This window comes from Pinus tabuliformis, chromosome 1_2 (genome assembly GCF_031772625.1).
Source record: "Pinus tabuliformis cultivar Carrire ecotype Pingquan chromosome 1_2, CPIR1, whole genome shotgun sequence".
Classification (NCBI taxonomy): Eukaryota; Viridiplantae; Streptophyta; class Pinopsida; order Pinales; family Pinaceae; genus Pinus; species Pinus tabuliformis.
The window spans coordinates 285,419,562-285,446,483 of NC_142298.1; the positions used below are offsets into that span (position 1 = coordinate 285,419,562).

A 26,922-nucleotide genomic window follows, 5' to 3' on the forward strand; every position below is an offset into this window, starting at 1 on the left:
CAGCAAAGGCTTCAGATGGTGATCCCGAGGCCTGAAGGGAACTAGTAGGCTGTTTAGAATTGATTTTTCTATAACCTACTGATGGCTGAGATTCGGCTTTCTTATAGATTTCGTCTATGAAGGTCGTTCGTCCAAGGGTCACCGGCCCCTTGGCTTTGGGTGGAGGCTTTTGATCTTTCTCTGGCTTTTTCTGCTTAGTCATGCACTCCAATTAAACTGCTAAATCCTATTTAACCAATCAATTCTGCTAGGAAAGCGGACGGTGGAGCAGGGCTTTTACGTGCTCCGTACGCAGGTTCTTACCTTCCGTTTTTAAAATCCAACTCTCCCCTAGCAGATTCGTACACTACCCTGTTTAAAAGACAAATGGCTATACCCTTCCCCGGCAACGGCGCCAAAATGTAGAGCTGTAACAAGGGTCTTTTTCACCTCTAGTTATCTCACATTACAAGTCAATCCGGGAGCGTTTTGTTATTGCAAAGGGTATCTCAATTTGAGGCTATTTGTCAGAGTAATGCTTAGTAGTATAGGTCTAAGAAATACAAGAGTAAACGGATGCTAAGCTATGGCTAAATTACGTTTGCATAAAGAAATCACACGCGGCAACTTTATCAGTCAAGGGTACGGAAATAGTAACCCATCCCTCTAGAAACTGATGAAGGGAAAGGAATTAGAGTATGGATCATGAATCTGGGAGCATAATAGCGTCTGCTGTGTCTCACGACAGCCTTGATCCTCCTCCCACACCAAACCAACGAATGCAAGTAAAAAGGAACAACAGGAAAGCAGAATGGAACGGCAATTCAGAAATGGAACAGCAGTAAAAGGAATGGTAGTAAAGAAACTAAATCTCGCGAGTTCAACACTCTCAATTCTTGGCATCAACTTACATACAAAGAAAGAGCAATCTTTTGTACAAGTAGACAACTTAATCAAATGGAACAACAAACCACCATAAACAGAAAACGTCAATCATATGTACACATAATCTGAAATGATCACCAGTAGTCCACACACAACGTTAATTCATCTTCTTGTGATCATCACTCCAACCATATGTAGCTAAAACATTCCACTTATAAATTCTGTAACAGAAGTGAACAACTCAGAACAATGTTATGTGATCAATTCTGGAAATATGATGTAAACTTGTTACAAAGATTTACAAAAGGGAAACTACTGATGAACGAGTGTGGAACAGCATGTAAGTATATCAGATTATTAAGAACAATAAACAAACCACACGAAGCCAAACTGTAGTGATACAATCAGCCAGTGTCCGTTGGAGCCGGGCCCTTAGCTTCCAATGGCACACCGCCGGAACTTACTTCAGATGCAGGGAGAAAGTAACGCCAAATATATTATATTAACGCATCGATGATAGTACAACAAAACTAAGTCTCAAAGAGACTCAATAGTCTGAGTTTAACCAACTGAAGTCTGTAAATAGAAAGTAAAGATACAAGATAATCAAAAAGTCCCTGAAGTCTTCGATGCTGCTCCTTTTTATACAAGTAATGGCGGAGTTACTTAGACAACAAAATAATTGAAAGTAACGATCCCTCAGGATCAAAGATCCTGAGGGATCTGTTAAACTGTTAACTCCTCTCTTTTCTTTGCCTAGCCTTCCGAACTGACAGTCCTTCATCTCGTCCCGGATTGATCTGCCGTGATTTACTCGCCCTGGTCTGGATTTTATTTGCTTTTGGAGGGACAGCCGTTATCTCCTCAAGGAACTCTCGTTTTGCACCGCGCCTTCCTACTTTTGTCTTTTCCTGCATAGAGAAGATAACTATTAGTGATTGGGTCGTTCATGCTCATTCTCATTACATTCTCCTTACTTTATAACAAAGAAAAGGTTACAACTATTGCTTGAAACACCACTAAGTTACTCGTTAAAACATACATTTCCAATGCTCTACACCAACTTACATAACACTTTTGTATACCTTCCACTAATCCAAATCACGATATGAAGGTACCATTGGAAATCTTAGGATGTCTACTACACAATAGATTCCTTAAGAACTACCAACACCTGCTCTAAATCCTTGAAAAACTATCTTGAATTCAAGCTGTCCAGAAGTCTAACAACTCTCCTGTTGCAAGTGTAGTTTGGGAATTTCTCTCAAATCATAATACCTGTGCATAAATGGAAGGCGGTTTTTGTTCCTTGGCCTATCATTGACAAAAACCTCTTTCACTTTTGTAAAATTCTTCTCCATTTGGTCAGAAACATATTTTTAAGAAAAAATAGCCCTATGAGAAATGATGAGATGAGGTAGTGTACTACAACATTGTCTTATTTGAAATAAAACATTACCTTTACCTTTATTTTGCTTTCCATAATCTGCTAACTCCCTTTACCCACTTAATTACATGATGGACATGTTTTTGTTTTGACATATGGTATCATCATGACACATGGAGTGAAACCCTAGACCATGACCTTAAATGAAGAATTTGACCATTTCATGACCCAAAACACTTAAATGAAGATATGATATCTTGAAGAAGAGAATGCCCATGATGACTTATGAGAACCATGAGTAAGTGAAGAGAGCAGCAGTGACCTAGACACAACAACTGGTGACCAAATTTTTATTTGAAGACTCACTGAAATGACAAAAATTTGGCTTGACACCCTAACAACACCTTGTAAGAGCATATTTGATCATTGGTGGCAAGCTGAACTGACTGACACTAACAGGTTAGATGAAAATGTTTTTCCTAAACAAACATGGGAGACAATGGGGAGACCTATGCTACAGTGGTCTCTAATTCAATTGAGGATGGAAAATCAACAAAATATTATCCCCATGGGAATATTGCAGGGAGTGACAGTAGATATTGAAGGCATGAGTGCGTTGGCCAATTTCAAAGTGATATAGATTTTCGACGACAGCAATCCCTACCTCGCACTCCTTGGGATCAACTAGACTATTGACATGAATGGGGTGATCAATTTGAAGAAGCTTACAATTTCATTTTAGAGGAAGTCGCTCCGCATAGTAGTAACTTTGGACCCTGCAGAAGGACCACGCTATACTGAACCGGTCCGCGATTATGAAAGTGATGATGATTTGGACCAGATCTACAAAATAACAGTGCGAGACCAAGATTGGATGAATTCGATAACAGATGGACGCATTACATGGGACCGTGAAAGCTCCTATACATCGGATTTGGATGAGGAGTTAGAACACTGGTAGAATAGGCTGCATGAAGTATGTACACTACCCTGTAACATGATGACTAAATCGTTGCGTTGTGTATCATCAAAGGTAAGGAGTTTTCCTTATTATGATGGTCTACCGACGTAGATAAATTTTTGGATGCATTTGAAATGGAAGTGCTTGAGAAGCATCACTTCCAAGCACTGGATTTTTCACTTCGCGTTATGCCCACAAGATGGTGGGGTATGCATAAAGATAATTTTGATGGATGGCATGAATATAGATGAATGATGAGGGTGCGGTTTGGACGCCCAAAAGTATGATTGATAGAGAAATATTATGGGAGGAGCGATTCGTGCTATCACTTAGCAAAATGTATTGATGCTTATGGAGTAGAGCCACAACCAGAGTGGGTGCATTTGTTCTGTCACACTTTGGATGTAATACCAATGAATTGGTACTTGGAAACAGAGCTCCGCCATGGCACTAATGAGTGGGACATTTTGAGACAGGGATTCGTGATGAAATTCAACTTTTAGGATGGATTCGAGTGCATTGAAGAAGCATTGCAAGAGGTCAAGGCAATGATCTTCAAAATAAGCAAGATCCCTTGGATTTGATTCAACCAGATTGGACCACCTAGCTACGCCATGTGCTAGAGTGCTACATTGTGATTGCTGAAGAAGAAGAAGAGGAGGATCCAAGGAACATTAATATCTCAGAGGCAGAAGGTCACCGCAAAGTTAAGGGGCCGCAGATAAAGAATCTAGATATCATCGCGCTACTAAAAACCAGATAGGTAAACATTGGCACAGAGGTGGAGTCGAAGTTTGCAAAGATAGGGGACTACCAAGATGATGCTATGGCCAATAAGGTTGTTGAGTTACTCAGCGAGTACTAGGTTTTGTTCCCCACAATTTTTTCAGACTTGAAGGGGATAATAGGTGATTTAGGATTCATGAAAATAATGTTGAAACCAAACGTGAAGCCTGTTAAGAAGAGGCCATATTTCCCTAATCCTAAGTACAAAGAAAAGGTCTGCTTGGAGTTGGACAAAATGTTGGGAGTAGGTATTATTGAGATAGTGGAGGAGTCCGATTGGGTAAGTCTAATGGTAGTTCAGGAAAAGAAGCAAAATGAAGAGGTAAGGATTTGCGTAGATTTTAGGAAGTTGAGCGATTCTTGCATTCATGATCCTTTTCCAACTCCGTTCACAGATGAGGTATTGGATAATTTTAGCGGACAGGAAGAATATTCGTTCACTGATGGGTTCTCTAGGTACCATCATATAAAGATCGTGCTAGAAAACAGGAGTAAGACTACCTTCACAACTGAGTGGGGATGATTTCAGTATATAGTAACGCCTTTGGGACTTAAGAATGTGACGGCAATCTTCTCACGCATAGTCATTGTGGCATTCAAAGAGTTTATTCACAAGTTTTTGGAAGTATATTTTGATGATTGGACTGTGTTTGGACTGGTAAAACACCATGTAGCTAGTTTTCTCTTGATGCTGGATATGTGCCAAAGGTATTAGATCGCACTAAACTTGAAGAAGTGTTTATTTTGTGTCCCTTTCAGAATCTTGTTGGGTCATGTAGTGTGTAGACAAGGACTAATGGTGGAGCCTTCTAAGATTGTGTCATAATTAATTTGGAGGCGACAAGGTGTTAAACATCTATGTGCAACGCTGGTTCATACTAGATATTATTGAAAGTTCATCAAGAGTTATGCTCAGATTACCGCGCCGATGGAAAAACTGTTGAATAAGGATGCTACATTTGGTTGGAATGAAGAATGTCATTGCAACATAGATGTGTTAAAGGAGAAAATGGTCACTACGCTGATCCTAGTCTACCCAGATTGGAAGAAGGAATTTCATGTGCATCTGGATGTGTTATGTATTGCACTAGGAGCGGTACTGACACATGCCGACAAAGGAGAATTATATCACCCGATAGACTTTGCGAGCAGGAAGTTGTCGAAGGCTGAAAAGAATTATTCAACGACAGAGCACGAAGGGTTGGCTATGGTGTACGTGCTCCAGAATTTCAGGAATTACTTGCTAGGTGGACAATTTAAGATGTGTACAGACCATTCTGCATTAAAGTACCTAGTCAACAAGCCTGTGTTGTGGGGGGGGGGGGGGAATATGGAGATGGTTGCTGTTGTTTCAGGAGTATGATTTTGAAGCAATTGTGAAGCCAAAGAGATTGAACATAGGACCAAATCATCTGTCACACATTGAAACAGGAGAGGAGCCTACTAATTTAGAGGAAGGGCTACCTGATGTGCAACTCTTTGCGGTGTGTGTAGTAGACAATCATTTTGCAGACATTATCCACTTCTTGACTATAGGAATGGATCCAAAGGGATACATGAGTCAACAGAAGAAGGAATTGGTGGTGTGCGTGGCAGATTTTTCTATTATTGCAGGTCACGTGTATAATATGGGATCGGACGAGATACTGTGATGCTATGTGCCTAATTTTGAATGAAGCAATATCCTAGCTGAAGCTCATGGAGGAGCTGCAGGAGGCCATTATGTAGGAAAAGCAAAAGCACAAAAGATTTTATGCACTGGGTTTTGGTGGCCAACATTGCATAAGGATTCCAAAGCATATTGTAGGGCGTGCGATGAGTGTCAAAGAACCGAAAGGACATCACGAAAGGATGAGCTGCCTTTGAATCCGCAAGTCTCATTGCAACCATTCAAGAAATGGGCAATTGACTTTGTAGGACTGATTTAGCCTCCTGGAAAGAAGACAAGTACACAGTATATCATCACTGCGACCAAGTATTTGACCAAATGGGTGGAGGCGCAACCCGTGAAGGACTGTATAGGGGCGGCAGTTGAGAAGTTCTTATTTGAATATTTCTTGACCAGGTTTGGTTGCCCAAATATTTTAATGAGCGATCACGGTACACATTTCCTTAATGAAATGATCAGCGTGTTGACCAAAGAATTCCAAGTTTATCATTAGAAGAGTACTCCATATCATCCTTAGGCCAATGGGATAGTTGAGTCATTTAATAAGATATTGGAGAACGTGTTGACAAAGGTTTGCAACACGCAGAGGAATAATTGGGACATGAACGTACCAGCTACGTTATGGGCCTATAAAACTAATTGTAAGAAACTCGCTGGTCAGATGCCATTTAGGTTGGTCTATGGGGTAGAGGCTATGATGCCTATGGAGTACATTGTGCCTAGTCTACACATAGCAGTGTTCACAGGGATGGTAGACTGCAGAGCCTTAGAAGAGCAGGTTGCGCAGCTGACAAAGCTCAAGGAAGACAAATTTCTGGCTGGATTCCATCAACAAGTTCAGAAGGAACACAAAAAGGCATGGCACGATCAGCACATCAAACTGCACACCTTCAAGGTAAATGATTTAGTTTTATTATATGACAACAAGTTTGATAAGTTTCTAGGAAAATTTCAGATTCATTGGCTGGGGCCATATGTGATTAAAGAGATTACTGATGGTGGAGAAGTTAAGCTTGTGAAATTAAATGAAAATCCATTTCCGGGAAAGGTAAATAGAAGCCGATTGAAGCCATACACCAGGGAGACAACCCGATGACTATGTGATGGTAGCACAGTCTTAGTGCTCCAGGCAGCTGCAAGGACGCGTGGGACTATAAACTACACTGCCCGGGTTGTAGAGCTATGCGATCAGAGTTCTGCATGAAACAAGAGGATGTCATAGTACCAGAAGAGGCATGAAGGGAGCTGTGCTATATGGTGGAAATTGCATAGTGCAGCCAAAAAGTGACCGTTACTATCACTGTCCATGATTTGATTGCCAGAAGATGGTTAAAAAGAGCGGGCGACCTGCATTTAAGGCGTTTAAGGCATTTAAGGCTGAAATCAAGTGTGAAATATTTGGAAATATTCTGCCAATATTGCATTGATGGACGGATTTTGGGGGGAACAGTTGAATTTGAATTTGAATTCACCTATAAATTACAGGTGGCCATCCAGTGAGAAGCACTTTGCATCTTGAGAATTTTTGAGTTGTGTTTTCTATTGCGCATGAACCGTGAGTTCTTCGAGAATTTTCTCGCAAGCCCTATGTTCGATCAATATTCTGAGTTAGATAGGAAGCTTATCCGTGACATCATGCTAGAACTAGGTCCCAAAAAAACTGTAAGTGCTAGAGAGTCTATTGCCTCTGAGGGAGCTGCCCCTGAGTTTGTGAGTATGGAGGTACCACCAACAGTTCCTATGGCGCCAAGGTCGCCTAGGCTGAAGCCTACGTTGACAAGAGAGGTCCCTATGCCGAAGAAGGATAAGCAAGAGAAGTCAGTGCCAGTGCACAAGTCACCGAGGAAACATGTCGCTACATAGGCGAAGTGGAAGGAAAGGCTGAGCGCGAAGGAGAAGGGGAAGGTGGTAGACCTGGAAGCGGAGGAAGGCGTGGAAGACATCGATATTGAGGGGGTAGACCCTATTTCAAAGCTTCCATAGTATATCCCTCTGTGCTAGGGCAAAGTAAAAGTATCGAAGGACCTAGATGAGGGACAATATCTCCTTAACACACCCCTGTTACCAGAGAACCTACCCTTTGAAGGTTCGCGCTTGGTGCGAATTCGCCATTTGAAGCTTGAAGATTGGGATTTAGCGGACCTCGAGAGGTTCCCCCACCTAGCGACGAACACCTTCATGAGGAGGGTTTTTTACAAGGAATCTGGTGTCACCGTGCTCCTACCGGTGGAGTGGATTCATGGAGTTAACAAATCAGGGTTACTGAACCTGCTATGGTTTTCTCACTACCACCGCGCTCTGATAAACCTAATAGTCTCAAGTAGTTGTTGTGCTTGGTGCATGATGGGTGCCTGTGGTTGAGTGAGACAATACAAATAACGGATATGTTGATCCGTCGAATCACATTATTGCCTCATTCAGGACTGAATCTGGCTAAGGCATTTGACAAAAAGACTAGTGAGCGCGACCTTGCTGAGAAGATGAAGGACAAGTCTAAGCTTGTTAAAAAGCCGCGCGGGTATTAAAGTACCAACATTATTAAACCTGTGGTGAAGGTGGCTACTCAAATTTAGGCTGGTAAAGTGATGAGAAAGTGTCGTGTGGACGAGGTGTCAGCACTAGCGGTCTCTTTAGTGGCTTAGCGCATAGAGGGCATACAGTTCAACTAGGCGCGCTACCTGTGCAGCAAGTTCCTCGCGAACTGCAGAGAGGCACATGAACAAAGTAATACCTTTCATTATTCATGGCTATTACTCTCGATTGTGCTGGTCGTATGGGAGTTGCTGGAGGACAGCCAGTTTTCTTCATTCGAAACATATTTACTAGAAGCAGCCAAGTTTGCTTCTCTATGGGCCACAAAAGACCTTGCCCGGGTTAGAGAAAGTAAAGTCTTTTGGGTACTGATAGAGGCAAGCATCCATGCAGCCATCAATTGAAAGTTGCAGTTGTCACCAACTGTGTTCGAGTAGTTTTCGGGGTACACTGTGCTCAAAGTGGACTTCCATCATGTTTACATCCGGGCGTGCAAGGACCCTAATGAGAAAGGGTTTGACTTACCCTACCTGGCCATGGATGCCGCGATTGTATAAGTCATAAAACGTTGGCCAGCAAACTGGCACATTCCATCCGATGAGGCCGCTGTGACTAGCAACTCCGCGGAGAAGCAGAGAAAGGAAACATCTAGACTGAAGGTTCAATAGTTAGATGAGAAGCAGAAGGAGACTGAGGAGAAGGCCCGAGTAGAAATGGACCATGTCGCAAAAGAATAGGCAGAATAAGAGGAGTGCGGCTCCGACAAAAGTCAGAAGTCCCCGTCACCACAAACAGAGGAGGAAGAGTGGTCAGAGTAGGGCGGTGGAGATCAGCAAGACAATACTCCCTTCTGGTTGAAGCGGTATAGGGAGCAGGAGAAGGAAGGACCACGAAGAAGATAAAGGCCTCCAAGTCATCGCTAAATCCCATTACTTTGACAGAGGGCGACTTGGATGATATTAGCCATAAGGTGAAGGATACAACGACAGAGCTGTTGTAGTAGTTTGAATAGCAGCAAATGCAAGCACTAGGCACCATACAGTCAGGTCTGTGTAAGCTGCAGATCCAAACAATTAGAATCCAAGCAGGTGTAGGACTAAGCAGTGCGACATCAACTAGTTTGGCATTGGGGACCATTCAAGCAGCAGAGTTGGTTCGGTCAATGGACTTTCGGGCAGTCATGCTGCCTGATGGAGCTTTGAACACGGAGGTGGCCGCCAACACAACAATTGTAAGCACTTTGAAGAATGTGGGCCTCAACTTGCTCGTGCTGTCCAGTGAGTTCCTTAACACATTACAAGCAGGTATGATCGCAGAGTTGTTGTGGTAAAACACAACCCCCCCATTTTTGACTTGTTCACTTCAAATAATGGGGACCCTTTCTATAAATTCTTTGGCTATACCCCTTTTAAGATTTTTATTAAGTTGATTATCCTACGATTTTGTTAAATTTTCATTTTTTTTTAAGATTTTCGTTTTTGATTGCTTGGTTAAAATCAATTTTTATAAGCTTTCCATTGATACTTGTTTCACCTCATTTGGTCAATTAGTTTGTAAATGGCACTGCTTTGAAGTCTAATTATTTATGTCGCTTAGATTAAAAATGTGTAAAATGTACAATATTCCATTTTTTTGTAATTAAATTAGTTCAATAATGTATTTATTTTAAATATTAACCCCTCGTTAGTTATTACTAACATTTTTTCATTTTTACTTATACATAACCCAGCCAAATCATGAAGCATCGAGATTTCAGTAATTTATTCTAACTTTCTGTTTTCAAATAAATTACCAATCTCGAAAATCAAAAATGTCAAAAAGGCTGTAGTTTATTGTTTATTTTTTTATTATCAAAGTGGCTGTAGTTTAGATAAGTAAATTATGCTTTAAATAATTTCATAACTTAATTAAACCTCAATAAAATTAAACCAAAAAATAAAATAAAATAATATATATATATATATATATATATATAATTACCCAATCAAAAGATCGCATCAGAGATTTCAATGGCAACAAATTAAAAAAAAAAACCTCGACACCTCCCGATCTCCGATCTCCCGAAGGGGCATAAGACGTTAAGGCATAAGTCTCATAACAAACTTTGTGATTTGTTATTTTTTTAAGTTCCAAACTCACTCATACATATGAGTGAAATGGAAAATTAATATAATTAATATTATAATAAAAATTAATAGTTAATATTTAATTTTAAATTAATTAATATATAAAATATAATTAATTAAATTAAATTAAAATTAATTATTAATTAGTTTATAAATAGTTAATTATATTTTAGTGATTTAAATTAATTAATAAATAAGTAGTTTAGTTTATTATTAACAATTAAATTAGAACTAATTATTAGATAATTAGAGTCTAATTTAGGATTATAATTTTTATTTAAAATTTTGATTTTTAGCTCAACAACAGAATTTTTAAAATTATGTCAGATTTAACTCATCAACTTTGGAAGCTCATAGATTGAGTTTTAATTGGCCAAATGGGGCATAGGACAACTCATTGGAAAGATAAAATCAAAGAGAACATTTCTGAGGAGGTTTCACTAGCAGATTTAGTCATTTATTGGGTCTAAAAATAGGTAGAAGATCAAGCTCTGAATTTTTAAACAAAATCAATTTTCTGAGTTTTATTTTCTTCATTTTCATTTGCCCAAGCCTCTTCTAATTGCAGATTCATTCATCAATAATATCCTTGGCCAATTAAAATCATCATATGCATCAATAGAAAGCTCAGATTTCATTTTCAATTAATTAATTGTATTTGATTGGATTTGTTTTAATGCCAAAAATGACATCTTGATTTTATTTTTGCATCTTAATTTATTTTGATTTCTTTTTGCAGGAAAACAATAGAAGAGATATGAAGAAAAAGATCTCAATCAATGAGAATGCTGCAACAATTAAAGATTGAAATTTTGAGCAAATAAAATTGAATTGGGCAGATTTTTTTCAACAAACTTTCCTATCAAAAATACCTTTGGAAATATTATAAATGACAGATTGCAGAATGTAATTAGAGGCTACTCTCTTCTGCAAGTTTGGACTTCTAAAAACACTTCTGCAATAGAAATTTAGAATTGTAGGAAGGAAGAGAGTTAGATCTGAGGATTATTGAGGATTTTTCCTTTGTATATTGAATGTATGATGGATAGAGTTTGCATTATTGAAGCTCTAGTTATGAAAGCAGAAGTTCAAGCAATGTAAAAGACTATTGGAAACCAGGGTCAGGGAAACGGATTCAATAAATTGGTATTTCTAATACCATTGTTTCAAATACTAGTTTCATTTTTATGATAACAAGAATGTGGCATTTTATTCATGTTTGTGCACTTGTGTTGATATGGGTAATTTGTCTCAATATTGTTATTATGTATCTCTGCTCTTATGGATTAAATTCTGATTTCTTAGTAACTATTTACTCATAAATATGTCTTATAAAACTGATTTATTAAATAGTGATGTGTTGCGAACTATTTTCACATATTATTGTTTAATTATTGGATTTACTGATTTGACAATCAATATCATTTTTGTGAATTACTTCTTGAGTGTTGTTGGTTTATTATTTTAGTTAAGAGGTCTCAATAGGATGTGTTTCGGTATTCACAAATGTCGGTTAATTGAATTACTTCATTAGTTTGATACTAACTATATGCCAAACATATTTAAATCCTTATTATTTAATTATCTTGCTCTTAGTTGAGTTAGATCTATATCCGCCTAATTGAGATAGGATTAGGATTAGGATTAGTTTCTTTTGTTTGTATTATAGAATAAGTTTGTATTTAGATTAAAGTCTTCATTTTCTTAAGTCCTCTTCTCAAAGAGGCAAAATTTTGGTTGTGGCTTGGCTAAACCCAAATCAACTTAAGGGTCATTCTCTTGCCCAATCAGCGAAAAGAAGTGATCTGATATTTCTGTCTATTGGTAGTTAAAGATAGATCTTAAACCAATAGCGATAAGGAAAAGGTAACTGGACCTAATTAAACCAGTCGAAGCCACTATTCCAAATGGAAAATGAGCTGCTTTAAGGTCCAGAATTGGTGGTTATCCCCCAATGTTGAGGTAGACATTTTTGACCATCAACATTTTTGGCACTAGAAGGAGGGCTTGAAACTTGTTGTCTATTGGAGTTTTTTCAATTTTAACATTTTATTTAATCACAATGGCTCCTCTTAAACTTCCAATTTGGAGTTGTATTCATGGACCTACGTCTTTCAATACTCCACTCAAAGTGGTAAGACTCTTGTCTCAGGTAAAGTTTAATGGTAAGAGAAATTCTTCTACTTTTAATCATGTCTTTCAATTTATTCAAAAAGTTTCAAATTATGATTTTCAAGGAATTGATGAAGGCATTTTATGCAGAATTTTTACTCTCACATTCACGACAAAAGCTAGAAACTGGTGTAGAACTCTTCCAGTTGCCTCAATTCACAACTGGGATCAATTTGTTACAATTTTCATTTGTAAATTTGACGGCTATGATTATGAACAAGTATGTGATGAAATTGAATATCTATGAAGATTTGAAAATGAGTCTGTTAGAGATTTTAATATTCGATTTCATTTGAATTATTTAAGATTTAAAGTCGAAGATAAACCTACAGAAGAAGAATCACTAGATTGGTTTGAATATATTTGTTCTTTCCCTCCCATTCCCAATACATATGAAATTAGTTCAAGCTTTGTTCCATCCCCTTCCAACATAAAAGAGAATTCAATATGGATGTGAAAATAAATTATGATGAAGTGGTTTCACAAAGCTTAGAAAACATTTCTAATCAAATGCAAGAAGGAAATAGCAACAATTTTTGAGAAAGAGCTGCCTTGAAATATAAAATTTATTCTTCGGTGAATTTAGAAAATAAGATCGCAAATCATCAAGTACAAGCAGCAACCAGAGTAAATAATAACACGCAAACTGCTGTACAAATTTCTGAATTTTTTTCATGATGAGCAAGTGCCAAATTCAGAGAACCAAAGCACAATTCTTCAAGAAAGTGCGAGTAGACAAAAGAATGATCTGTGACCTGAAATTTACAATGAGCATAATGTATAAGAGTTCTCAAACAAAGACATTTTTAAATGCATTATTTCAGATTTATGTTTTTCTCTTTATTCTGATATTTTCACCAACGATAATTTTCCTCATCTTGTTAGTAATAATATTTCAGAAAATAAAGAGGTTGATCTAAATGAATTACCAATAAGTTTTTATCAAGATAGAGAAACAATTGTCGATTATTCTTTTGCCATTAATGAACATGAAATTTTTATTCCTCCTTGTTTTGATATATTGGATAAGATCAAAGGAAATTCTAGAGAATATTGTGAAGTCGTTTATGATAATTACTCTGACATTGAAAATGTTGATTTCTATTTTTCTCAAGAGAATCCTCACAATAAAATTCAAATAACATATGAGAATGAGAAACATTTCAATTTAGAAATTATTCCTACCAATCCTCATTCTAGAGCAGCAAATTATTTCATGATTTCACTATTCAAGAAAACATTCCAATTTATGATTCATATCATGATCAAGCTCTCATTCCTTTTCATAATCATAATTCTCTTTCTAATTCACAAGTTGGAATTGGAAATTATTCAAATTCCATTATTTTGGCCAATCCTTGTAAAAAAGAAATTATTTCAAAACAATCCCAATTGTGCTGTAACATTAGTTATACCAATAGTGATTTCATTTTATTTTTTCTTTTACACTTATTTTGTTTAAATTTAGATTTATTTTCTGATTTTATTTTTCAAAATTTTGACACTTTACGTTGGCATATTGAGCACTTTACTAGTGAACACTCAATTGATGCTGTTATCACAAAATCACTACTGAGGGCTGCAACCAAGCAAGATTTCATGTAACTCTTTCAACCTAACTTTAGATCAAAGATTAGCCTCTTTGATCAGAGAGGGCTCTCTCACAAACTCTTAATAAAAATCCTTCACTACAACAGATGGCTAACTCTTTACTCATTCATGAAAGCAAAAGCTGGTTGGATACATATCAAACTGGTCTTCATTGGGCTATGGAGTCTCATACACTAAGTAAACAAGAAAACATAGTCATTTCATGGAAGTCAAGGCTCTTTGCATTAAATGTCCAAACATATTCCATAAAAACCACAGCTTGCCAAATACACAGGAAGTCAGAGCATAGGATATGAATTCTGAGTGATTGTACTATAACAAGGCTGTAAAAGAACATATAATATAAAACACCACCATTATATTTGAACACAATAATCCATCGAGAATCTTGAGAAGAAATCAACACTGTTTTACTATTACTGTCACAAGTCTTACAATGGCCCAAATAACTCTGTTTTTGTATAAAATGTCCAACCCCTATTACATCCTAGTTTTCACCATATATAGGAAAACCCCAAACTATCCCTATCTTGAGTCTCCTCAACAAGCATGAAGGGAGAACTCGATGATCTACCATTAATTACCCTTATCTATTTCTAAACCAACTCATTAATTACAAAAGTGCTGAGCTATGATTACATAAAGTCCTAATCAAACTAAAACACTAATTCCTTTCTCCTCGTAATATGATTCTTCTTGGATGCTGGACAGCTGTATGATTTCTGTTATGGCTAAGATATGTTAAGGGAACATTCACCGAGCAAGCTGGTCTCGGATGCTAGCTGTATAGACAGCTTATTAATTGATAAAAATGATCACCCTATATCCACGGTCCCCTGTCTTCCATTCCTCTTCATCATTTAAAAACCACACTCCAAGTTCTTTAAACCTTCAATTAACAATGCATAATCACCATATGCCATATGATCTGGATGCCTCGTGGATTAAACAGGTGTACCAACTAGAAATCCCGGTAACCCTACCAGAACCCTAGTAACTCGGTCATAAAGTGCCTTTTAGAAAACTTTATCAAAGAACAAACTATTTCACTTTCCCTTCAAAACTTACACCTGTCACTATTTGAGCTGCTATGAAATCCATGTATGATCTCCCTCCTGTGTTTGAGACCTTCTTTTTAACATTCGCTGACCTCATCATCAAAATTCATTGTTTTTCCACAAAACAGCATTCTACAGCAGTTTCGTAGCGCGCTACGAAACTGCTGTAGATGTCAAAACAGAACCTATGTATCTTGAAGCGTTTTCTGCTTAGATTCATGATCTCTTCAGACATTTGTACAGCTGTTAGGAACCTAAATAGTTTTAAAAAGATGAAGCTTGCTTCTGTCATTACATATCACAGCAAACTTGATTAGCATCAAACCAATAAAAAGCTTCATAAATCCCAACTGGAGCATAAAGTCACTGCAGTATTCCTTGCTGTCTTCAATAACCCCTGAATTTTCAGTTTCCATATTTCTTTTGTATGCATATGCCAATCTCCAGTGGCGTCCATGTTCACCGATTACAAAAGCATCAAATGCTTTCAAGGGAAATAAATACATGAATCAAATTTTCTAGCCGAAAAAGGCCAGAGTACTTACACACATGTAATTATAAGGCTAATGCTTTTCATTTTCTTCGTTAGACCCACATCAGTCCCAGATGTAGCACTAGCTGAGCGCTTTCTCACATAGCCTTCATGAAGTGGTTTAGGAATTTGATAGGAGAACTGTGAAAGATTTATTCTCTGCTCTTCGAATGAAATTTAGATGTTGAACCCTTCAGAATGTGTCACAGTAAAACATCCTTCACGCTGCTTCATGTTTTCTTCCTCTTCATTTATAAGCCTCCGTATCACAGCATCAAAACTTGAAAATAGGCGTCGCGAGCGCTCTGGCCAGGTTTTTGCAAACATGCGATAACATGTTCTTGCCATAGAACGAACCTCACTCATAGCATCTCCCACGCAACACTTTATGAGGTCTTCATAAAGGTCAGCTGAACGTTGTATTTCAGGAGCATCAGCCCAATATTCTAGCACCAACAATGCATAATCACAACACCTGGCACGGAGAACTGCATTACGATCATTCTTGGCACAATCCACAATGCGAGGAAGAATGCGAGCAACTTTACAATTACGTAACATCGTCTTTATGCAATTATCTGCTAATTCAGCAATCACAAGGACTGTTATGACTACAAGTTTAAAGAGAACTGGTATAAACAATTCAGCACAGGCCTCAAAATCGCCTAATAGCTCTTTCGACAACAAGCTCAATAAATGGCATGCCTGCTTCACTATACTAGATCGACGATCAGATAACTGAACAGTCAAAGGTCCCACAAGCTGCTTCAACAGTGCTGGAAAGCATCCATAATCAGGAGCACCTCCAAAAACAAGACCTTCAACTTTTTGCATGGCAGCGATCCTTACTGACCAGTCCTGCTCTGGTGTAAGCATCCCAGCAATTTTATCCATTTCTCTGACTACAGCTTTTGTCCATTTGCCCGCACGCCAAATTTTTCTTCATTATCATCACCCATAAAGCGCAAAAAGGCCATATACACAGGAGCTATTCTAAGCTGGAATGTTACAAAGTGAAGACAGAATTGTTGACCAAAACAGCTGAACACCGTCAGCGTCCATGTTGCATTTTCCACCTCCTGGGGATTAGGTTTTGCATATTGATGATTGAAGGTGCAGCCATTGGGCATATCCACCTTGTGATCATTTCTCAAGTGAGTCACAAGCGCTGGAATGTCCCTAGTAACTGAGCATTCAGAATCTGCGTAAGGGCAACTGTAAGGCTTGAACATGCATTGTCGTTCATGTTTGAGCTTGCTATAATATGGGAATATGTCGTGACAACCAAGCTTTTGATGTCTGCAAGGAAGTTCCAGAAATTCTGCAACCTTTTTAAGAGCCAAACATCTTATATTCCCCAGTTCATGTCTGCTAGTGGGGCAATGGTTATGCACCCTTAACTTGCCAGAACTTTTTACATGAGAAGATGAAACAGAATGTTTAGGTCAGTAAGGGGCATAGTAACAAGAAGAATCAAAATGACATTCATTTGAACCCATTGAATTGTTTTGTTCAGAGCCACTTTCGAGAAATTTATATGGCAGGACATAGGCTCAGAGTTCTGAATTAGTTGAGGATGGCATGGGGTATAACATACAAGAATAAAAATCTGCTTACGTAACCGTTGCTTTGCCTCTGGCAGATACAATCACATGGAAGAACTAATACACGAACAACCTTGTAAACCTTGATATCTTCAATCTCATCTGAAAAATCTGACATTAGACCTTTTAAGCAGATCAACCTCATCTACAGCAGTTGTAACCCGTGTACAATAGGCATGATAGGATTTGGGCCTCCACTGAAAACTCGAACAAATCCCCAATTTCGCAGCATGCTACGAAATCACCTAAACAGGTAGCGCTGCGAAACTGCTAAAAAGAATTCTGGCGCTGCGAAAACACCCTGTCCTTAAGCCAGGCTAAAAAAAATTTGGCTACAGCATTTTCAGTGATAACAGATGCATTGCCCGATTGGGAAATCGAAGTTTCATATGATAACCATGAACATCAAAAGATATTAATATTTCAATTTCAATCGATGTTCATCTCTTATCAATTACATCTTTCTTTTCAAAAGCAGTATCAACAAGAAAGTGCATTTTCAAAACCCGACCAACAATCTAATCCAATTAATAATTTTCCATTTTATTTGACATACTTTCATCCATTTTTTGGCCTATTAGAAAGTTATTTGGAAAATTTTCCTTCAAGGAAGATTGTTAATAGTTTAACATTTGTAAATAACATTAACAATTTTTTCAAGCCTTTGGATCTAAAAGATCAACTCAACAATCTACCCTGTTATCTTCTCTTTTCAAACCTTTTCAATTATTAATAGAAATCCATCCAGATTTCTATGATCCAATTGGTATTCAATTGGAAAGGAAATTTCAAGAGAAGAAGATTTTAATTAAGTTGCTAACAATAACTGTAAATTCTACTTACAGATTTATTTTTCGTAGTTCAATTAGATTTGTATTTTTATTACTAACATTTGAATTGTGTATATATGAAAGAATTAAAATGAGAGAATGGGCACACTGGAAATATGACTATACCTAGTCATTTTCATTTATATGGCTAGAATAGTAGTATAATTAATTTAGTTTGTTTGTTTTATATTCTTAATAGTTTTGCAGATTAAAAAAATAAAGCAAAGCAATCAGCCATTCTCATACATGTTCAGTGAAACATTTCCTTCTCATCGGAAACTTTTTAATTCTTGCTTCCTAATTTTAAATCAAAATCTATTGCAACAATGCCTCTACTATATCTCTACCTATTTTGAATAATGTCTTGACTAAATTCAATTTAGTTTGCACTTGACACCGATCACTTCAAAGCGACTTTTCTTCATTTTGAGATTTTCTTCTAAGATTTTCTTTTGAAATTTATATATTGAAGGTTTCAATGATACAAAGCTTCTTGACATCATTATCCCATGAAAAATATAACTGTTTGACCTCAAAAGCTTAATGCCAATTTGATTATTATCAATCAATCTAACTTTTCACTATAACCACATGAATTTTATGTTATTTTCCTCGAAATTGGTTAAAATGACCTTAAGGGTGTCCATGCTATTATGTGCACACATTTGAATCTGTAATTATATTCTTTCACAATGAGTGGCTTTATCTTATTCTGATTTTTAGTTTATTATCTGATGCTGCAATACACATCACGTTTATTTACTAAAGGCATTATTGAACAGTCGCTATAGCAATACAAATTTTTCTCAAGTTAATTCGAAATGAGCAAAGATAATAAATTGTTGTTACAATTCAAAGGGGAGCATATTCTCATTTACGTTTATGATGAATTCTATGAATTTCAAATTTTATGAACATGACTAATTGATTTCCTTTAGCTTGATTGCCCACTCTAATTTATAATAAACAATGAGATGATTTTGAACAAGTTAGAATTTTGATAAATCCAAGGAAGAATTTGAAGATTCATGAGGTACAATTTACAGACAATTCCCTTCCAGGTATGCATTTGCAAGTTCATTTTCATTTATTTTCTATTTTCCTTAGTTTATTTCTGATTCTTGTTCTGTTTCATTTGTAGGTTTCCATTTATTTTTGGAACTTGAAGTAAGCAACAAACCCATTTCAAATTTGTAAGAAGTTAAGGGAAATTTTATTTATGATTCATTAAAATTTGAGTATTTTTTAAACTTTGCTTTCATTCATTAGAAAACCTAATAGACATTTAAAACAGTATCGGAAGATTCATATTGAAACATTTCATATCCCTAATACTATAAAATCCATACATCTTTTATGTTCCTTTTCACTCATTCTTCGATAAAATGACTTTACCAATATTGTGATGTTCATAGAATTCTGGACCCGATATGAAATTTAAATCAAGTTCATAAAAAATATCGCGTCCATCCAATCCGGAACCAGGCGGCGATGGAGTGCAGGAGCATCGATGACGATGGCTAGCTAGTGTTTGTCATATTTGCAGGTTTCTGAGCCTGTGAGATATCCCTGACCCGCTCCCCTGGACGCATCTGCCCTTTTGGTGGACGATCTCGTCCCTCAACACAGTCCCATGACATCTGCTCTCTGACCTACTGTCACTGGAACCTGCTGCTCATGGGAGATTATGAAGCTGTAGATTACACTACTGACCCTCTGGAAGGCGTACCTATCTGGCGTACCCCAAATGCTTTACGAGGTATGTATAACCAGGCTTCTTTTTCTATTGGGGATCCGTCGCTCTCTTGTCCGGCATCTCATCCGATCCTTACACCTTCCCGGCATGACCTCTCTTCTCCGGCAACCCTCAGAACTACGGTGGATTGCGCTCCCTCATACCCTCCCCCTCCTTCTTTCTCTGCTTCTGTTCCGGATCACGTTCATACTGCACCGCCTCCCATCTCTTTCTCTGTTTCACCGTCTTCAGATCCCCTCCTTGGAGGTCACCCATGTCATCCTTCTCCCTCTGATCCGTTTAACACTTCCGGCGGCTTCGCTATCCCCACATCCTCCACTGTCCCTCCTCCTGCCTCAGGAGCCTCCCCACTACCGCATCGCGCACGGTGTTCTCCACAGGATCCTAATCCAAAAAGGAAGAACAAATGTTTCAAGTCCAAAGCAGAGGACGTCTTTCTCAGACTGGAGGAGGATGTCCAGTGGGGTGAGATTATGGATCATTCCGATAAAGTCTTGGTGGGCCGAATAAGGGGTCGGAAATACTCGGTTTCTCGATTGAAGGCATGGATATCTGATATTTGGGGACTCCATCTGAGGGATCCCCCCTTAGTACAGATATTAGCTAGAGGTTGGTTTGCAATAAAATTTGTCCTTGCTGAACACACAGACTGGGTCTTATCTGCTCATTGGCATTTCCAACATGCCCCAGTCCTCCTTAAACGTTGGACTCCAATGTTTGACCCCGAATCGGAGCTGATTGGCACTGGACCTATATGGATTCGGCTCCCAGGCCTCCCTATACAGTATTGGTCTGAAGATATCTTCAGAAGAATCGGGAATGCATTGGGCTCTTACTTGGATTATGATCGATCCTTCATCCATACAGGAGTGATGACATATGCTCGTATTCTCATCAATCTGGACACCAGGGGTGGCCTTCAAGAACACATCTCTATTCACTGGAGGGACTTGGCGCGCAAACAGATTATCGATTACGAAGGGATCCCGTATAGATGTCGCCGATGTCACCAAGTTGGACATCTATACCGGGATTGCCCTCTCCTTCACAAGGGTAAGCAGCGACCACTGGAAGAGGCTACTGAAGTTCCCCCTCACTTCCCTGATCTGCAAGCATCGGATGTGCCTTCAACGGAGCAAAACCAGGCTACTGATGATACTCATGACCCTCCGGGCAGCGCTATTGATCCCACTTCATGTCCTTTGTCTGACCAAGCGCAAGCGTTTCCTCATCAGTTGGGTGATAGTTCATCGATCCCTCATACCTCTTCCCCTCCGGCACATCCATTTCCCTCTGAAGAAACTGCTCCGCATCCGAACCCTTGCCCTCATGGATCTGACCCTCTTTCGGGGATTCCCCCTCCCTCCCTCCATTGCCCCATTCCGCCTCCGGCTCCCGCTTCTCCCCCTTGTTCGCCCTCCATAATCACTCCATCCATATCCGCCTCCCTTGCTCCATCCCCCCCGCTTTCCCCTCGATATGCCCTCAGATCCAGATCTAAAGACAGAGGTGGAGATGCTTTCGGCCTTGACATTATATCAGCTCCTATTAAGCAATCTCGTGGTCGACCATCGCGTATTTCTAAAGCTAGACATACTGCCGATGCTGAAGTTGCCATTGGGCGACAACAAACCATCCCCTGGGCCCTTAGAGCAAAGCATGGCCCTGCCCCTCTTCCCTAATGAAGGTACTCTCTTTCAACTGCAGGGGTTTTGCTAGTTCCCCCAAGAAATTAGCGCTCAGGAGATTGCTCTCCATATCTCAACCAGATATCATTCTACTTCAAGAGACCCTCTGTCCTGCAGACACTCTCATCCAGTCCTTCAAATCTTGGATGCCATACTGGACATTTCATGCTATTGATGCATCAGGGAGATCGGGAGGTTTAGCTATTGGGATCCTTAACAAAGCTATCAAGATCAGTAACATTTGGGGCAGTAGGGGCTTCATAGGCCTGGACATCTATGTACTCTCTATGGAAATGAACCTGCGTATTGTCAACGTCTATGGTCCACGTTCTAGCAGGGCTCCCTTCTGGAGTGCGCTACTTGAATCTGACCTATTGAAGGAGGACAATATATTGCTTGGAGGCGACTTAAACTTCTCTATGGGTCAGTGTGAGTCATGGGGACACTCTGCCCTGACAGACCCTTTATCGGACACCATATCCAACCTGTTGGAGGAGCATCACTGGGTAGACATACCCTCTGCCAGACTACAACATACCTGGACGAATAACAGAAGTGGGAATCAGAGTTTGGCTAGAAGATTAGACAGGTTCTTGCTTAAAGAAACCCTCTATAACCATCTTCCTCGCACTAGGCAGTGGGTCGGCTCCGGCGGCATCTCCGATCATCGCCCTATCTTTCTGGAGACAGCTGACTCCTATGACAGAATCAAGAGCCCTTTTAAATTCAATTCTACTTGGTTAAAGGATCCCTCCTATATACACTTGGTCACCGAATATTGGCAGAACAATCCAATTCGTGAACAGGAGGAACTCTCGGCCGGATTTGTGAGGAAACTAGCTGAATTAAAGCGCTTGTCTAAGCATTGGGCACACCAGAAGCGGATCAGGGACGATCACACTTTAATAGAAGCTGAAAAAGCCATTGCAGCATACGAGACCTCTTCTGATGGCATCTACACTATTGAAGGAAGCAAAGAACAGTTCAATTCCCTCATTACCGAGCGCACACAGATTCTGAAATGCAGAGAGGAAAGCTGGCGGCTGCGCAGCAGGGCCATTTGGCTTAACGAGGGAGATGCTAACACTACTTTCTATCACAAGTTCGCCAATGGTCGAAAAGCTATCAATTCTATTTGGGAGCTCAGGGATGAACAAAATCAGTCTATTACATCTCAGAGGAACCTGGCCTGTTTAGCGATCAATCATTTTAAAGGCATTTATACTGCCCCCAGAGAGGCAAACATCCTGGAGATCATGCGAGTGGCAGAGCATTTTCCCAGATTCGTCCTTCAAGATGATACAGAGGAGCTCACTAAGGCAGTCACTATGGAGGAGCTAGAATCCACCATTAAGTGGTTCAAGAAGGATAGAAGCCCCGGTCCTGATGGCTGGACCATCGAATTCTACATTGCATTCCTTGATCTGCTGGGCAACGATCTCCTCAATATTATTGAGCAAAGCAGAAGATCTGGCAGGATTTCATCAGCTATTAAATCCACCTTCATCGCTCTCATACCGAAAGCCAATCACCCTTCATCCTACAATGACTTCCGCCCCATCTCCCTCTGCAACTGCCTATACAAAATCATCGCTAAAATCATCGCCAATCGTCTTAAGCCCATTTTATCTCGCCACATATCCCCTGAACAGTTTGCTTTCCTCCATCATCGGCAGATTCATGAGGCCATCGCCACCGCTCAAGAGCTCCTTCATACTCTCCATACAAAAAAACAAAAGGGCCTGATATTAAAGGTTGACCTGTCAAAAGCTTTCGATAGAGCCAACTGGCTCTACATCAGGCTTCTTCTGACTCATCTCGGCTTTCCCTATAGCTACACTAAATGGATAATGGGCTGCATCTCTGATGTGCCCTACAACATTCTTCTTAATGGTGAAGCCACATCCTTCTTCACCTCTGAACGAGGGCTCAGGCAAGGTTGCCCATTATCACCGCTTCTATTCCTCCTCATCATGGAAGGTTTGAGTCGGCTTATCATATCTGCCCGAGACAGGAATCAACTCAATGGCATCAACATCTCAGAGTATCTTCATCTTACGCACCTCTTGTTTGTCGATGACATACTCATCTTTCTTAATGGTTGCACAGGTGACACCACTACTCTCCAGAACATATTTGCTCTCTTTCAACAGGCCACTGGCATGCAGATCAATGAGAACAAATCCACAATTACGGTGGTTAGCTGCTCACAACATGAATACACCTTTGCTCTGCAGCACTTCCCCTTCATCTCTTTAACATTATCTGAAGGCATCAAATACCTGGGGTACAGATTAAAACCTGTGGGCTATCGGATTGCAGATTGGTCGTGGTTAATAGCGAAGGTGGAGAAAAGATTACAGGTTTGGTATCACCGATATCTTTCCAGAGCCGGTAGATTGACTCTTATCAAAGCAGTCATTGAGGCCACCCCAGTATACTGGATGACCTTGGCATGGATACCTCGGGGCATCCTGAGCAGATTACAATCCATATGTGCTAAATTTTTATGGAATGGGCATCATACAGGGAAGCATTTTGCCTGGGTGAATTGGGCTACCATAGCAAAACCCAAGCGATGGGGAGGCTGGGGCATTAAAAACCTCGACTTCTTTGCAAAAGCGTTGGCTGCCAAACTTGGGTGGAGCCTCTTGACCACGGAAAGCCTATGGACTCAAGTCGCACAGGCAAAATACACCAAGCCAATGCACCTTATGGACTGGTTACGTCTTCAACACAACCCGGGCAGAAATACTTCAAATATATGGAAAGCAGTCCTCCAATCGTTGCCGTTGTTGAGGGAAGGAATCACCTGGCGCATCAAAGAGGGCAACAGTGTTAGGATTGGAGTGGATCCGTGGGTCGGGTGCGGTAATTCGCACAGGTTACCAGATGAGCTTTTAACGCACCTCCATGCCAATGGCATCACTCATATCTGGCAAATTGGGGATAGGGCAAACACCACCTTCCTACAACAAGCGTGGGCTTCACCTCGCACATTAGAATTACCTGAACGTTGGCATCCTGTATGGCGGGATTATACAGAAGCTCTGTCGCAGGCCCACATTCGACTTACTGACGGTCATGACGAATTAATTTGGGCAATCGCACCCCATGGCACCTATTCGCCCAAGCTGGGATATATCACTCTAATGGAGCCATATAAGCCCGCGGTTATTCTCCCTGTCTGGAAAGCGCTCTGGAAATTGGATGCTGCCCCCCGAACTCGCCTCCTTATGTGGAACATCCTTGCTGATAAAATTCCAACAGGTATCAACCTCATGAAGCGTGCTTTCCACGGGCCGTTCAGATGTCATTTGTGCCGATCAGGTGAGGAAAGCACTGCACATTTGTTCCTCTTTTGTCAGGCCACATTAGCATTTTGGCAGAGCATCGTTACACATTATCCATCCCTCAAGACCTGGCAGGGACAGAATCTCATGGATACATGGAGCGATTGGTGTCGATCCCACACAGGCAAATCCGTCAACATGCCCTTACTTGTTTGCTGGGCAATATGGATTGCCCGAAACCAGGTTATTTTTCAAAACAGGGAGCCACAGTGGCCTGTCATTCTGAGACACACTATAGCAGATTTTGATTTACTTCCCACAGCTGTACCAAAAAATACCACGCGTACCTTCAGACAAATCAACCTGGATAAATCGAAGCCCTGGGCTTTTTTCGACGGCTCTGCACAAGAAATAGGCTGTGGTGGTGGAGCGCTCCTTTATCTCAGCGATACCCATTGCTACAAAATTCAGATAAATCTGGGTCGTGGTACCAACAATTTTGCCGAATTATGTACAGCAAAGCATATCATCCACTTTGCCATACAGAAACATTGCAGCCATCTACAGTTATTCGGAGATTCTCAAATTGTTTGCAATTGGTTGAACGATACAGCACACTGCCATACATACTCTCTGAGCCACATTCTCCTAGAGACAAAAAGGCTGATAGCATCATTGGAATCCTTCAACTGCAGCCACATATACAGAGAACAGAACACCGAGGCGGACCAGCTTTCCAAAGCAGCTACTCATATACAAAGGGACGGCTGGCTCATACAAGAGGACATTGATGGATCATCCCATCAATACTACCACAGACCTTTCCACGATATTCCATAGGTCTGGGCTTGCTCCCACACACTATCTATGATTTTTTGTAGCTCATATGATCAGCTGTAATTTTTTATTTTTACATCAATATGTAGCTGTACTAGAACTGCTGGGCTCTCTGCGCAGAGCCGGAATGTGAAAGTATTATACAGGCTTTAGCTGTTAGGACTCCATATCAGACGATAATCGTTACACAATCTTGAATGCAACTGCATCTGTAAAATGTAATTTCACCTTTAATAGAAGTTACGATATTTTCCTTATGGGAAAAAAAAATTAATGATAGGGGCATATTTTCAAAAATACCGATGTGTCGGATCCGATATGATATTAAATTCTCATAATAAATTTATCGGGTCCATTCTTCATCACATATTGGCGTATCAAAAAACATTACATCCTGTACTTAAGTTTGCCGATCACCGATTTCTTTTGAGGTCCAAAGCTAGTCCCAGCTAAAAGCCCCGTCATTCATCACATATCAGCGTATCAAAAATATTACATCCTATACTTAAGTTTGTCGATCTTCTATTTCTTTTAAGTTCCAAAGCTAGTACTACCTAAGAGTCTCGTCATCCAATGCATCACCGCAATCGCAAAATAATATCGACATTTCCGACATGACTATTTTCCAATAATCCAATATGCCGATATCACAATCACTTCATCACGTTTTTATTGATACTCATATCACAATTCCAAATTTGCGATGCGCAATGTACGATGTGCGAAGTACAAAGCATGACATGACTATCCTCCGATCCTCGATATAACATTTCTTCAATATTGTTATTACTCCATCTCATCGCATGTTCTCATATCACAAATTTGCCATTGCAACAAATATATCGCATCGCAAAATTAAAATGAAATTTTATCTTAAAATTTTCCGATGTGATAGACTCTAATGCATGCCTCTATGCCATTAACATTTAATCGATATATGTCATATCAGCAAAGGTGAAATTTTTGCAGATTGAACTTTAAGCATGGTGAAGAAACATACAATGCGAATCATCTGATAAGGCATTGTGTTATTTTAAAGCAATCTAGGGTAACCGCTATAGTACTAAAGCAATTGATGACAAATTTGTAGCATATTTAAATCATTCTGATTTCTCATATATCTCAGTTTTAAATATATAATTCCATAATTAAATATGAAATTCAAGACCTCTCTATCTTTACATTTAAATTTCATTATCTTGGATTTGGTCTTAAT

At 39.5% G+C, this 26,922-nt stretch overlaps 1 pseudogene; it reads right to left on the reverse strand.

The window, feature by feature from the left end:
• Window positions 1–16,600: 16,600 nt before the first annotated feature.
• On the reverse strand, window positions 16,601–17,420 carry LOC149205448 (E3 ubiquitin-protein ligase SINAT2 pseudogene; annotated as a pseudogene).
• Window positions 17,421–26,922: the final 9,502 nt, after the last annotated feature.